Below are 12,546 nucleotides of genomic sequence, written 5' to 3'. Positions count from 1 at the left end.
GGTTTGCAGAAGGGATGTCACTTTGTCAGAGGAAGCATGCATTAGATCTGTTAACTGAATATGACTTTCTTGGTTCAAAGCCAGTCTCTACTCCTATATATCCTAATGCCAAATTGTTCCATAGTGGTAAAAATTTGTTGTTTGATCCTACTCAGTATAGGCAACTAGTAGGCAAACTATTATATTTGACCTTTACCAGGCCAGACATAACACATGCAACTCATGTTTTGTCTTAGTTCATGGACAAGCTTGCCTTAGTTCATTTACAAGCTGCTCATAAGGTTTTGAAGTACATTTAAGGCTCTCCTAGGTTAAATATAATAGTTAATATAAGCTGCTCATTAGGTTTAGTTCATTTGACCTTTACCAGGCCAGACATAACACATGCAACTCATGTTTTGTCTTAGTTCATGGAAAAGCTTGCCTTAGTTCATTTACAAGCTGCTCATAAGGTTTTGAAGTATATTTAAGGCTCTCCTAGTTAGGGTGTTTTGATGAAGGCACATTCTAATTTTCACCTGATAACATACTCTGACAGTGATTGGGCAGGTTGTGTTGATATTAAGAGATTAGTGTCAGGACATTTTATTTTGTTGGACGTGTCTTTGGTCACCTAGAGATCAAAGACACAAAGTATTGTTACGAGAAGCTCAACTGAAGCATAGTATAGGGCTATGGTTGCTACTTGATGTGATATGGTATGGTTGTTGTTCTTATTGAGGGATTTTGGTGTGCAACATTTTAGCCCAATCACTTTATTTTGTGATAATCATTCATCCTTATACCTTTATTGAAATCCAGTGTTTCATAAGAGAAGTAAACACATTAAAGTGGATTATCATTTCATAATAGATAAAGTTCTTGAAGAAGTTATACAACCTAACTATGTGTCTAATACAACTCAACTTGTAGACTTATCCACCAAGGGTTTACAACCTAAACCTTTTCATTCTTTGTTGTGCAAGATGAGCATAAATGATTTTCATGCTCCTCTTGAGAGAGAGTATCAAATGAAGGCTAACAAATTATAACAAATGTTGGTTAGATTTGTTAAGTTATGTTGAGACAGTTAGTTTGTGTAATTTTTTTTTTATATACATAACTGTTAATTATCTTATGTTAGCTTCTATTAGCTGAGCTTGGTATACTAGCTACACCTATTGATTTGTTTTCTAAATATTTTTTTGATAATCAGTCAAGTATTCTAAATAGTTTCAGTTTTAATTTCTCTTTCTCAAATTTGTTAAAAATAATGACTATAATAGGGATGCAGGTTAGAAAATCAATGAAGAATTCCCTAATGCATGTCGTCTACATGCTAATAATTTATTTTGCAAGTCATAATTGTTAAAGTTATAGTAAAATATTAATTTTTACATTTCCCGGTCAATAGGAATATTATCACTAATAAAGTTTTTGAAAGAAGGAAGCCAATGAGAGAGAGAGAGAGAGAGAGAGAGAGAGAGAGAGAGAGCAGGTGTGCCCACGAGACAGAGACAAGGGATATTGAGGTTCACTTGATATGTTCCTTTGAGTCTTTGACATGCAAACAAGGACAGATTCATGCCGCTAAGAGAGGATTCCTTATCCTGAACAAAATGATAGTCACACTCGATGTGTTTTGCGCGCTCATGGAAGACCGAATTTGAGGCAATGTGAACGGCAACCTGGTTATCACAAAATAAAAGAGCAGGAGTAATAGAAGGAATCTGAAAATCAGCAAGCAGCTAATACAACCAAACAATCTCACTGGTTGTAGTAGCAAGTGCCTAGTATTCAGCCTCAGTAGAAGACCTGGAAACTCTAGTTTGCTTCTTAGCCTGCTAAGAAATCAATGAATCACCAAGAAAAATACAAAAACCCGTAACTGATCTTTGAGTATCTAAGCAAGAACCCCAATCAGCATCAGAGAAAGCCCTGATTTGCAAAGAGGAAGAAGTAGGGAAAAATAAACCTTGCCTAGGGGAGGATTTGATATACCTTAACAAATGATGAACATCATCAAGATGTGGCTTACGGGGTTGTGAGGCGTATTAACTTAGCTTGTGAACAACGTAAGTAATGTCAGGGCGTGATATAGTAAGGTAAAGTAGACGACCAATAAGCCATCTGTATGCCGAAGCATCTTCAAGTAAATCACCATCAACAGCAGTAAGTTTAACATTGGGAATCATGGGAACCAAGGCAGGTTTGCTAGACAAAAAACCTGTATCCTCAAGAATCTGGAGGGTATAATGACGTTGAGACAAGTAAAGACCTCTAGAGGACCGAGCAATTTCAAGACCAATGAAATATTTTAGATGCCCAAGGTCTTTGAGTTTAAATTTTCTATTAAGAAAATCTTTAAGGGAGGCAATAGCAACAGAATCAGGCCTAGTAAGTATAATATCATCAACATAAACCAACAAAGCAACAAAATTCGAACCAGTACCCATTGTGAAAAGGGAATAATCGAACTTAGATTGGAGAAAACCATACTGGAGAAGAGAATTGGAAAATTTGGCAAACCATTGCCTAGAAGCTTACTTTAACCCATAAATGGACTTATGAAGCTTACACACTAGTCTTGCTCCCCGAGGAGCAACAACTACCTTAGGCTGATATCCAAGTGGAAGATCCATATAAACTTTTTCAAAAAGATCCCCATGAAGAAAAGCATTATTGACATTAAGCTGAATAAACGGCCAATTGTGGATAGCAGCTGGAGCTAAGATAACCTTGACAGTAACCAACTTAGCAACTGGAGAAAAAGTGTCAAAGAAGTCTAACCCTATTGTTGAGTCCTTTTGCTACCAAACGAGCCTTGTATCGTTCTATGGAATCATCAGATTTATACTTGATCTTATACACCCACTTACACCCAATGGTATGCTAGTCTCGAGGTAAAGGAATAACAGACCAAGTATGAGTAGAATGCATAGCATCCAACTCGGCATTCATGGCATCTTGCTAGTGAGCTGTAAAGATCAAAAAAAAAAAAAAAGAATTAATTTAATTAAATTAAATTATTTATATAATAATTAATTAAAAAAAATGAAAAAAATATAAAAAGAAAAGGGGGAGGCGCTCGGTAGCCCCCCCCCCCCAAATTAGAATCTCTCTCTCTCTCTCTCTTTTATTCTCTCATTTCCCCTCTCGGATTTTCGACGACTTTGAGCAATCCGACCGTTCGATCGACGATCCGACTTCGTTTTCACTGTTAAAGTGCCCCCGATCTACAAGGAGGTAAGTGCTTTGGCTTCATCTTTTCGGTTTTTCTTGTTGTTTTCGTGAAATATGGGTTGAGGCGCGATGGGGTTTGTTGGCCGAATGTTTAAGGTCAGATCTACGAAGATCCGACCGTTGGATTTCTTTGATTCTTGGATATGTTGGTCGATTTGCTTGAGGGGGTTGGGTGGTGGTCTTGGATCGCCGAAAATCGCCGGCCACGGTGGCCGGCGACGTTGGCAGTTTGTTTGTCCATTTTGGCCGAGAGTTTGTGTAATATCCAAAAAAAAAAAATTAAAATTAAAAAATTAAATTAAATCAATTGTGTGCGCTGTGCTCGTGTGCGTGAAAGCTGTGGAATGGCCAGTGGCCATGTTTTTCAAAGAAGAACAGAGAGTGAGTAGAGGAGCAGAGAGTGAGAGATTGAGATTGGGAAAAGGAAAGAAAGCTGATGCGAGAGAGAGAGAGAGAGCTCGGCCTAGAGGGAGAGATCGAGATCGAGACCGAGAGAGTGAGAAAGAGAGATGGAACGAGAGAGAGGGATGGCCAATCGGCCATGGCAGCCACTGCCATGGCCGACGAGGAGCAGCCGCGGCTTGAAGAAGTCGCGGCCATGGCGACGTGAAGCAGCGGCAGTCGGGGCGGCGCGGTGGCGCGCGGTGATGGCCGGAGGCAGGCCCGGCAACCAGCGGAGGGCCGGACAGTGAAGGCCGGCCGCAGCCATGCGTGGTTGCAGGCGGCCGGACGCGTGGGAGGAGAAGAAGGAGGCAGCAGCGCAGGGAAGAAGAAGAAGAAGAAGAAGAAAAAGAAGAAGAAAGGAAGAAGAGGAAAATGAAGAAGAAAAGAAGAAGAAGGAAAGGAAAGGAGAAGAAGAAATGGAGTTGCAGGTGCGGGAGATGCAGGGAGGAAGAAGAAAAGAAGAAAAAGGAGAAGAAGAAGAAAGAAGAGGAAAGAAAGAAAAGAAAAGGAAGAAAATAAAGGAAAATAAAATAATTTTGGGATTTTTCGGCATGGGAAGTGATCAGGTACGTGAGTAAAAATTAGTAGAAGCATTACGTGTTTAAATTATAAATTTTACGCAATTAAAATTAATTAATTTGAGTCCCGGTTGTATTATTTGCTAGGAAATGATTTAATTTGCCTCGGGAGCTTAAGAGAGGTCGGAATCAGCTAGTTTCAGGAAAGTTCCTAATACTTTTCTCGTATTCTTTAATTCCCGTGAGAAACCCTGTGATTTCTCGTATTTTATACTCTCCCTTCATCTGTTTCGGCTCGTTTATTAATTATGGAATTTGGAGTCGTTTGATTTAAATTTAATTTATTAAGCTGACTTTATTAGCGTGATTTAATTTAAAATAAATATGAGACTCGTTGGGATTTTAATTGTGGTGCGCCTACGTGGGATTTTAGGCTGTTAAATTATTTATATTACGCGGTTAGATTTAATTAATGCGAGCCATGGATTTATTAATCGCTATTAAACATTTTATTTTGTAGCGGGAGTGCAAGAAAAGCAAGGAACGGCCGTGTAAAGGCAAGCTTCTAACCCTCTCCTCGTGTTCTTCAATTTCCGCCAAAGACCCCTTGATTTCCTATATTTTATCTTCTCCCTTACTCTAATTCGGCGCCTAGTCTTATTTGTTGAGTTATTGTTCATTTGTTTAATCTGAATTAAATCCGAGACTTCTAGAGTTTTGTTTGATGAGTACCTACAGGGGTTTGTACCGCTCCCATTCCTTTCGGAATGATGCCGGACCCAGCTTGGGAACTAGGTTCCTAGACGTGCGGGTTTCTTTATGATTTTATCGGGTTTATTTACAGTTTTCTCAGATTTATTTATGTTTCGGTTAGAGCTATCGAGCAGTAGGGCAGGGGTCGATTGTTGGTGACGTTGGGGTAGATTATTGTACTATCCTGATGTGGACCGTCGGGTGGACACTCCTAGTCACTGGCCGTTGACTGGTGCCGGGCACTGCTGACTAGCTCTGCCGGTATGTGATTTACTGCATGATTAGATACATTGTATTACTGTTCATGATTTGATATGCACATGGGTACGGGATGCATATTGGGATATCCATTTATTGAGAATGCTTGGACACGGACATTCTAGTTTGGTTAGGTTGCATCCAGCGCGAGCATATGCATGGCGTGTGGTTTACTATGTGGGCGGAGCATGGCCTGATGCCTGGATGTATGGGCGCCTTGTATCACGTTGATGCTCACTACGCTATTGCATTTCTATGTGCATTGCATGGATACTGGTAGTATTTAGTTCTCGGACGGGAGTACCGTTTCGAGGGAGCCTATGGCTCGGTTGTCGGGAGTACCGACGGATACAGGTGACGGCAGTACCGGCCTGGGACAGCGCGCGCAGGTTTGTGGAGACATTTGTTGCCTTTCAGGGCAGCGGCAGGTTGGTATGGGACTTGGGTGCCAAGTGTCTTATGTGGGCACCAAGGACCGGTATGTGCTTTTATTTTATTATGCTATTGAGCTGTTGTGTTGTAGCGTCTCATGGCTTGTGTGTACCTGGGGTTTATTCTGGGGTGAGATTTCTGGTTTTGTGTAGCCTTCAGCCTTTTCTTCCTTATGCTTGCTAAGTCTCTCGACTCACCTTGCTTTCCATCATTCTAGGTAGTGGCGGCGTCGGCCATAGCAAGGGAGTCAGCTTTAACGGCAGAGTCGGTGTGGTGTACAGGCAGTCTCGTCAATCCCTATCCACTCTGATGTCTAAGTAGAATTTGCTCTATTATTTCGTACTGTGCCAGGTGTTTTCTCGAGTCTTGTGTATGTCGGCACAGGAGTTTGTGTGTATTTATTTATCTTGTGACCGCTGTGTTAGCGGGGTACCCATAGTGCATGCATGTCTTGAGCTTTGCTTCCGCTATTCTTATTTTCGTGTATGCATGCCGGGGTGGTCTTGTCTCGTGTTTCATTATTTTTCTCCTCCCGTAGGCGCTCCCGTTTGGGTAGTCCGGGTGGTTGGGGATATCCGGGCGGGGGTGCTTACATTGTTGGTATCAGAGCGTAGTTTGAGTCAGTTTTTTGGGACGAGTTCCTGTACACCAAGGTTGTCGGGTAGAGTTAGGGATGTCTAGGTGAATCGAATAGGGTTAGGCTGTGTCCCAGTTAAGTTTTACTGGTTCGTGTGAGAGATTGTGTACCGATTTATGTTCGTGTAGGGGTGATGTTTATTAGGAGGTTATAATGCAAATGTGTGGTTGTAAATGATGAGTATTATAAGGATAAGAATTGTGTGAGAAACATCATGTGTAATGTTTGATGGTATTATGTGATGAGAGGTATTTAGTAAATTTATGTACCTTGGGATCCTTAGAAATAAAGTAGTCGTTGCTATTAGTAAAGAGTGTCCTAGTGATCTGATATGATGAATCGTATGCACCTGGAAAGTCATAGGGTTGACCTGCGATGGACATTTGGGGTTGCGGATTGTTTTCGACCGAGTGGACCAGATATCGGATTTGTGGTGGATTTATTGGGTCCCTAACTATTGTCTATTGGTGACAGAAATAGATGTTTGGAGATTTCCTTGGTCTCGCCAGGCGTTGTCGACGCCCGACAAAAGGCTTGCGTCAATCTCATGAGAGATGAGGTCGTGGTAGAATGTGATCTGGAGGTTCATGATTGAATTTTGCCAGGAGTGGTACGGGAAGGTCCCACATGGTGGAAAATGTGCTATAGGAGTCCGATTGTAAATGGTAGACCTGTAGGTACCGAGATGTGTACAAGGTGTATTGGGACAGAAAATGGAAAGTTGGGTAATGCAGTAGCTCGTGTGTAGTTGACAATTAAACTGTCGGTACATATTCGGTCGGGAGCTACGAAATGTGATGGGGTGTGAGGGCAAATTGAGGTTCTAAGGGATTTGTATTCCTTGGAGGTTTAGGGCATCCACCCTAAGTTTAATCGAATCTAGAAGGATAAATTGGAATATTAATACGAAGTCCCAAGAGAGATTTGTGATGGGAATTTATTGAGGGATTATTATGGACTTATGAACTTGGAGTTTATAGTAGTTATGCTGTTTGGAGATTTAGCATCACGACCTAAATAGGGTATAGGTCTTTAGTTCTCACAGGTGAAGTGGAGTTCAGGTGACGCCGCGATTGGCGTGTCGAAAGACTAAGGCTGTGAGATTCTGTAATAGGCCAAAGCATGGAGATCGTCCAGGTAGTTCGTGATAGGCTTTTGACAGCTCAGAGCCGTCAGAAGTCGTATGCAGATCGTAGGCGTCGACCCTTAGAGTTTGCAGTTGATGATTTGGTGTACCTTAGAGTATCGCCTATGAAGGGGGTAGTGAGGTTTGGGAGGAGAGGTAAGCTCAGTCCTCGGTATGTTGGACCTTTTCGCATCCTTAGGCGGATTGGGAAGGTAGCTTATGAGTTGGCACTACCACCGTCGATGGTTGGAGTGCACCCCGTATTTCATGTGTCAATGCTACGCGGAGTTATTGGAGACCCCTCTCATGTTTTGCCCCCGACAGCACCCACTATGATCCAACCAAGCTTGCAATATGAAGAGCAACCTATTAAGATCTTAGATAGGCAGGTCAGAAAGCTTAGATCTAAAGAAATAGCTTCCGTTAAAGTTCAGTGGAGCCACCATAGTGAGGGTGAGGCCACTTGGGAGATGGAAGATGCTATGAAAGAGAAATATCCTTATTTGTTTTCGTGAAATTCGAGGGCGAATTTTTATAAGGGGGGAGAATGTAAAGATCCAAAAAAAAAAAAAAAAGAATTAATTTAATTAAATTATTTATATAATAATTAATTAAAAAAATGAAAAAAATATAAAAAGAAAAGGGGGAGGCGCTCGACAGCCCCCCCCCCCAAAATCAGAATCTCTCTCTCTCTCTTTTATTCTCTCATTTCCCCTCTCGGATTTTCGGCGATTTTGAGCAATCCGACCGTTTGATCGACGATCCGACTTCGTTTTCACCGTTAAAGTGCCCCCGATCTATAAGGAGGTAAGTGCTTTGGCTTCATCTTTTCAGTTTTTCTTGTTGTTTTTGTGAAATACGGGTTGAGGCGCGATGGGGTTTGTTGGCCGAATGTTTAAGGTCAGATCTACGAAGATCCGACCGTTGGATTTCTTTGATTCTTGGATATGTTGGTCGGTTTGCTTGAGGGGGTTGGGTGGCTGTCTTGGATCGCCGGAAATCATTGGCCACGGTGGCTGGCGACGTTGGCAGTTTGTTTGTCCATTTTGGCCGAGAGTTTGACTCTAGATCTACGAAGATCTAGCCGTCCGATCTTTCTCATTTTTGGGTATGTTGCTCTCCTTAGTGTTGCGCACCTCAGGGTAGTTTCTGATCGTCGAAAAAATGGCTGGCGGCCGGCGAACGGCCATGGCCAGATTTGCCTCTATTTTTGGCCAAAAATTAATTTTCAGATCTATTAAGATCTGACCGTCCAATGGGTTTCATTTTAATATATGTTGTTATTCGTGGCGAGGGCTTCGTATTGGTATATTGGTCGGCCATTTTTGGCCAACCGGCGGCGATCGCCGGCGGCGGCAGTTTGATGGCAAGAAAAAGAAAGAAAAGAAAAGAAAAAGAAAGAAAAGAAAAGAAAAATAAAAATAAAAATAAATAAAATATAAGGAAAAAGGAAATGAGGGCTTTTGGGGTTGGGTATGTCGGGTTAGGTTTTAGCCTAGGATGGCGGGGCCCGATTGGGTTTTAGGATGGCCCAATGTGTTGGGCATGACTGACCCAGTTGTGGCAGCCCTTGGGCTAGCCCACTCTGCTTGTTCTCCCTTGTCGCTTGTCCGTGGACCTAGGATGACTTGGTTAGGTTGGTCCTACTCAGGATATCGAGGTTGATCTAATTTGGGTTCTCTTTAGGTTTCATAGAATTGGCGATATGATTGGCGAGTCATTTTGTTGATCAGAGTCTTAAGGATGAAGCCCTATTAGATGACTCGAGACCGAGTAAGACTGACCCCGAGTGCGTTCTAGGCTAGCCTATGATGATGACGTGGGTTTATTTCGAAACCTGATTTCTGATGGATTCCTTTTATTTTGAGGCTAGAATATTGCAATTTATTCCTTTTAAACCATTTATTAAATTATTAATTAATTATTAAGTTTTTAAGAAAATTTATCAATTTAGTTATAAATATATATATGTGTATTTTTGATAAATGAGGAATTTAGATAAAAAAATATATTATTTACATTAAAAGAAAACTAGTTTATGGGTAAATATATATATATATATATTATGATATTGCAGCCTATAAGTGGGTGTGTAGTTCCACTATACACTTACGCGTAGCAAGCAAAGCGAGACATGATGACGTAGTCGATGGTTTAGCTCGACGAATTCCATGACGCCAGATTTGAGTATTGCATGGGCCAAGGTACCAAATAATCGATTCAGGGTGTTAGGCAATGGTTAGGATTTTCGATAATTTCATTACGTCGTTATTCTTGTTACCTAAATGTGACACCCCATTCTATTTATTGTAGGTTCAGATTCTCAGGATTTTGTTCGATCTTCTCCCCAGACTCGGACTTGAGTCATCGTTTCCCAGGCGAGTAGACAGGATATGTTATGTTTATCATATTTTTATGCACGTATATAAATTGTTCTATGCATAACTTGTAAATGATTTCTATATTCAAATCATAGAAAATATTCTCTTTTAATTGTTCCTAAATTACATGAAATATTTTTATCCTACTAGGAGAGACATAAACAGAAAGATACCCTAACTGATTTCTTGTTTTGAGAATGTGAAATGTTGAATGATATGGTGTATTTTAGACACCACATGAAATGATAAATGATTATGACTTGTGCATAAATTAGGGTATCATTTGCATTATTATTAGAGGACTATCTAGTAGATTCCCTGGTGACTCACAGCAGGAAAAGATCATGGTACTGTGAGGCTTGGCATGCCAAGGCCATGAGAGACACGGATAGTATGTTTCAGCACTGCTATCACGTGGGCCTTTATGATGATATTGTGTGATGATGATGTATGTGCCGATATATATACTTGTGTGCATGTGTACATAGGCGTTAGGCCAGTTTCTACTAGTGTGTCCTCAGAAATCAGTGCATGCATCTCATACAAAAGTATAGGGGACTTAGGTGGTTAGGGAACAAATTATGAGGGTTGTCTTTAGGCACCTATTTTTCCTACACTATGTTTTCCTTTGAAACCTCAAATTATTTAAACTTATGGTTCATATTTCCATTGTTTATACTGTTATTACGTTATTATACTCATGATGATCATCCTAGCATTTTATTGTATACCCTCCTAGTGGGCATGACATACCTTATACTCGCGAGTCCACAAGACTCACCTCGTTTTATTAAAAATATTTTCAGGGAATTCTCCTTTTGATTATTGGTCCAACAGATCTTCTGGTATGATATCATACCCTCTTTTGATTCCGGATGTATTATATGATGCTCTGTGGAGACATACACGTGTTGTAGAGTCTGATGTTTTGTCTTTATTTTTGTTGGCACATAATTGTGCCAAGGGCCCGAGATACGGGATCGGGTATGTATTATTGACAGCAGTGTGATAGATATTTATTTTGTACAGCTGCTGTATATGAAATATTGAGATATTATGTTAGAAGGTGAATTGGTATTTTATTCATGTTCTATATCTTGTCAGTAATATTGTTTTATTCAAATCGAGCTAGAGAAGAGGCTTACTAGTCCATTTTGGGGCCGCTGGGCCTAGGGATTAGTGCCGGTCATGACATACCAGATTTCGGGTCGTGACATGAGCATAGGGCACTGCCTGATGATAAAATTGAGCCTCAAAATTGGAAGAGATATTGAGAAAATAATGGCGATGAGAAGAGGACAAAGTACAATAAGAAACAAAATTTTCTAAGGGATAGGAAGAAGGAGTAGGAGGTGTAGGAGTTTGGGTAAGCAAATGACAATGGTAATTCTGAAGATAAGAAGGAGGCCAAGTGACCCTAGTAGATCTTCAAACAATAGGTTCAAAAGGAACAAAATCAAGTACATAAGAGGTAGAAACCAATTTAGGAGGAAGAGAACTAGAAACTAAAGAAGGAGGAGAAGGCACATCATGATTAGGTTGAGGTAGAACTAAGTCCGGGAAAGGGTCCACAATGATAGGAAAAGGATCAAGGGAGTGGAAAGGAAAAACTTGTTCATGGAAGACAACATCCTTAGAAAAAGAAAACTTCTTAGAGACAATGTCATAAAGTTCGTAACCTTTGACCCAGGAGGATAGCCCATGAAGATACAAGCCGTAGCCCTTGGTGTAAATTTGGATCGATGAGAAGGTAGAGCAGAGGCAAAACAAAGACAACCAAATACTTTAAAATTCGAGTAATCAATAGGTGACTGATATAGAAGCTAATAAGGAGATTGATATCCCAATAAAGAGGTTGGTGTCCTATTTATCAAGAAAGCAGCAGTGAGGATGCATTCTCCCCAAAATTGAATAGGAACTTTAGAATGGAAAAGTAATGCCCTAGACACACTAAGAAGATGTTGATGCTTACGTTCTACCACTGAATTCTGTTCAGGTCGTTCTACGCAAGAAAATTGATGCACCACCCCTTTTTCACTAAAGAAATCATGAAAACTCAACTCTGGGGCGTTGTCGGATTTAAACCTTTTCACCTTCTTATCAAATTGAGTCTCAACCATAGAAAAGAATCTTGGAATAATATTCTTAGCTTCTGATTTATGTCTTATTAAGAATACCCAAGTGAAGCATATGCAATCATAAACAACAGTAAGAAAATACTTGTAACCAGCATGAGTAGGCACATGATAAGGTCCCCATGTATCACAATGAATTAGATCAAAAGCATGTTGAGAAAGATTATTATTAGAAACAAAAGACAATCTTCTTTGTTTAGCTAAGGGGCACACATAACAAGGCATATTTTCAGCATCTCTATATTTCAACAAATTCTTCAGTTTATATAGTTTTTGAAAAGAAACATGTCTAAGCTGACTATGCCAAGTATGTTTACTTACAATATGAGCCATAATGGCATGGGCATTAGAAGAACAAGCCAAAGAGGTTGCATTAAGCACATATAATCCCCCATGTAGGCTAGCCCTGCCAATCATCTTCGAAAGGTGGACATCTTGAATACCATATGAATTAGAAGAGAAATGAAGATGAACATTAGCCATTTGGACCAGTGCACTTACAAAGATCAAGTTAAACTTGAATTGAGGCACATACAAAACGTTTTCTAACACCATATGATCACTTAACCGCATAGTGCCTATGTAAGATACTGATAACCGAGATTGATCTGGAAGGGTAACAAATATATCCTTGACAGGT

The sequence above is a fragment of the Diospyros lotus genome, chromosome 12 (assembly GCF_014633365.1).
Source record: "Diospyros lotus cultivar Yz01 chromosome 12, ASM1463336v1, whole genome shotgun sequence".
In the NCBI taxonomy this organism is placed as follows: Eukaryota; Viridiplantae; Streptophyta; class Magnoliopsida; order Ericales; family Ebenaceae; genus Diospyros; species Diospyros lotus.
Note: the sequence above shows the minus strand (reverse complement) of the source record.